Below are 3,520 nucleotides of genomic sequence, written 5' to 3'. Positions count from 1 at the left end.
CCCCCCCCCCCGCGCTGTCCTCTGGCCCCCACGCCTCCTCCAGAGGCACTGGCTGAGTCACTGGGCGAGGGGCGGCCGGCGCGGCACTGGCGGTCCCCGACAGACACCAAGGTCTCGGGCGCCCTCCTGAGGCTCCCTTTCCTCCGCTGCCGGCTTCAAGGCTTCGGTGCCCGGCGGAGGCTTCTGGTCCAAACAGCCGGCCTGACTCCTGCCGCTTCCCGAGTCAGTCCCTCTCCTTTCTACCCCCCGTTCTGGATCGATCTTAACCACGCCCTCTCCTCCGTCTCCCCACAGCGTCCTCGCTAGAGAAGTAATGCCGTCCCAAAGATGAAAACGTAGGCGCCAAAGCCGCCGGTCTCTAAAGGAGATGGACCCAACATCTCGACAGAGGGGCATACTGTGAACTGAGATGGAAGAATTATGGGGGGGAGGGAGCAAGGGATGGAGAGGCTCCTCAGAAGAAGTGCTCCAAGAGCTGGGCTTTGATGGATGAATAGGAGTTCTATCAGGCAAGAAGGCATTCCTGGAGAATAGAACCAACCCCTGGGTCAAAGGTTGGAGGCAAGAAAAGGGGAACTCTAGGAGGCCAAATCCCAAAGGGCATACAGGGCCTCTCTGACCCCTATCTCTGCTTTAATCTTTTCTCCTTTGTGCGGGGGAGTTGCCCAGGCTGAAGTGCAGTAGGACACAATCATGGCTCACCACGGCCTAGACTTTCTGGGCTCAGGCAGTCCTGTCTCGGCCTCCCAAGTAGGTAGGACTACAGGTGTGTGCCACCATGCCCCACTGTTTTTAATTTTATTAGTGGTAGAGTAGTAGTAGAAATAGTAGATCTGAGGTCTTGCTATGTTGCCCAAGCACGTCTCCAACTCCTGGGCTCAAGCAGTCTCTTGCCTCAGCCTTCCAAGTGTTGAGATTGCAGGTGTGAGCTCTGGGCTGGGGCCCTTTTCTCCTTTTGATAGAGTTAGATCTCCTCACAAGAAGCCCTTCATGTGTTCGTTTCTTTCTTTCTTTCTTTCTTTTTTCCGTCGGAGTCTCACTGTGTTGCCCAGTCTGGAGTGCAGTGGCATGCTCACAGCCACTGCAGCTTCTACCTGCTGGGCTCAGGTGATCCTTCCATCTCAGCCTTCCAAGTAGCTGGAACTACAGGCACACGCTACCACGCCCAGTTTTTGTTTCGTTTTGTTTTGTTTTTGAGTTGGAGTCTCACTCTGTCGCCCAGACTGGAGTGCAGTGGCCGCTCCCGGCCACCGCAGCCTCGACCTGCTGGGCTCCGGCCGCTCAGCCTTCCGAGTAGCCGGAATTACAGGCGCGCGCTACCACGCCCGGCTAATTTTTTGATTTTATTGTAGAGATGAGGTCTTGCCTGCCCAGGCGGGTCTAGAACCTTCGGGCTCAGGCAATCCACTCACCTCAGCCTCCCAAAGGCGCGAGATTACAGGCTGAGCCACCGAGCCCGGCTGTTTTGTTTTGTTTTGTTTTAGTCGGAGTCTCACTCTGTTGCCCAGGCTGGAGTGCAGTGGCATGCTCGCAGCCACTGCAGCCTCGACCTGCTGGGCTCCAGCGATCCCTCCACCTCAGCCTTCCAAGTAGCTGGAACTACAGGCGCGTGCTACCACGCCCGGCCAATTTTTTTTTTTTTTTTAATTGTAGAGACGAGGTCTCACCAAGTTGCCCAGGCGGGTCTCAAACCCATGGGCTCAGGCAATCCACTCACCTTGGTCTCCCAAACTGCTGGGATTACAGGCTGAGCCACCGCACCTGGCCTCTTTCTTTTTAAGAGATAGGGTCTCACTCTGTCGCCCAGGGTGGAGTGCAGTGGCACAATCATAGTTCACTGTCATCTGGAACTCCTGGCCTCAAGAGATGATCTGCCTCAGCCTCCCAAAGCACTGGGACCACAGGCATGGACCACTGGACTGGCTTTTTTTTTTTTTTTTTTGACAGAATCTGACTTGAACTTCTGGACTCAAGTGTCCTCCTGCTTCAGCTTCCAAAGTAGCTAGGGATACAGGTACTGACCACTGTGCCTGGAAGGCCCATGTTTCTTCTATGCAGTGGAGTCTGTCCACTGCTGACCCACACCAGAGTTTGTTTTTATTCTTCAGCTCTTTCCCAACCACCTGCCTGCCCTTAGCCTCTACCCTCAAGCCATCATTGCATCTGTATGGGGAGGGTCTCACAGCCCTGCCCCCAGCCCAATGGCAGTATCAGGGCCCCCTTGCCCTCCTGTGGCCTTCAGTCCTATCCCACCTCTCCTCCCCTCCCCAGCTTCTCTGGCCATGTCTAGCAGTACCTCACCCCACCACAGTCCAGCTCTTCTCTCTTCCCCTCCTCCGTTGAGAGCCTTCATGAGTTAGGCTGGGCCTGAACCATTTATTTCCCTGCTCTCATCCAGGGGAACTCTGCCCCACATAGTATGGAATTTTCCTGCCAATTCTGACCTCCAGGAACATTAACTCCTCCAGAAATGGTCCTTGTCACCCCCTGGAGGCCCCTGTCTGCTAAGCTGCTGGACTCTCGGTCCCCTCCAATCGTTATCACTCTAATATGAGCTCTGCCAACGTCCACCGTTCCACAAATGGTCCTAAGATGGCCCCTGGATGCAGGGCACTGCCAAGCTTCCCTCCCCTTCACTTGCTGAAGCTACTGCTTCCTCTCGCCTCCTACTCCTGGCACCTTCTCCCCAACTCCCTCATTTAGGACCTCTTTGCTCATTTATGGGGAGACTAGGCAATCCTCCTTCACTTCTCTGCCTTCCCTGGGCTCTGCTGAACCCCCGCTGGGCCTTCCCGCCCAGGCTCCGTCCGCTCTGCAAAGGCTCCCGGGACTCCTGGGCTCCCCTACTCGTCTTCTCCCAGTCCTCCGACGCCACAGCGTTAGCTGCGCCCTAAGCCTCTAGGCGAGTCCCGCTTCCTCTCCTGTCCCCCCCGGACCGAGGGTGACGACGCCGCCGTGGCCATGCAGGGTGTGACGCCACCGCGGGCCAGTCTGTGACGGCACAGAGCCGTCCAGCCCAGGAACTGAGGAGTGGTGGGGGCTACCGGGCGAGGACCCCTAAGAGTCCCAGAGCTCCGGAAGGAGAGCGCGAATAAACAAGTAATGCACCCGCCGCACCCTCCCTGCACTATCTTCCCCGGCCCCCGGCCCGCAGTTCCGGAAAGTTAACCCCTTGCAGGCTGGGACAGGGGCGCGGGCTCCCTCCCCTCGGTTCCTGCTTCTGCGCACCCTCCTCCTCCACCTCCTCCCAGCGCCCTGTCGCCTCGGTCCCCACCCCCCGCCTCGCCACTATAAATAGCCCCTTTTCCCATTTCCTAAATTCCCCGCTGACGTCGGCAGCGCGTCAGTGTGTAGGAGCCGCGGCCGCATGAATGAGCCGCCGCACGAGTACTACGCGCGCCTATAAAAGCCGCCGCGCCGGCCAGGCTGCGGGAGGCGACCCGGCACTGGCGCGACGCGGCCCGCCAGGTAAGCGGGACTGGCCGACCGACGGGCCACGGATGGACAGATGAGCGGACAG

This window comes from Carlito syrichta, unplaced genomic scaffold (assembly GCF_000164805.1).
Source record: "Carlito syrichta isolate Samal-C Ts95f unplaced genomic scaffold, Tarsius_syrichta-2.0.1 Scaffold306835, whole genome shotgun sequence".
Classification (NCBI taxonomy): domain Eukaryota; kingdom Metazoa; phylum Chordata; class Mammalia; order Primates; family Tarsiidae; genus Carlito; species Carlito syrichta.
The sequence above is the reverse complement of the archived record's forward strand: the minus strand, read 5'-3'. Positions refer to the sequence as shown.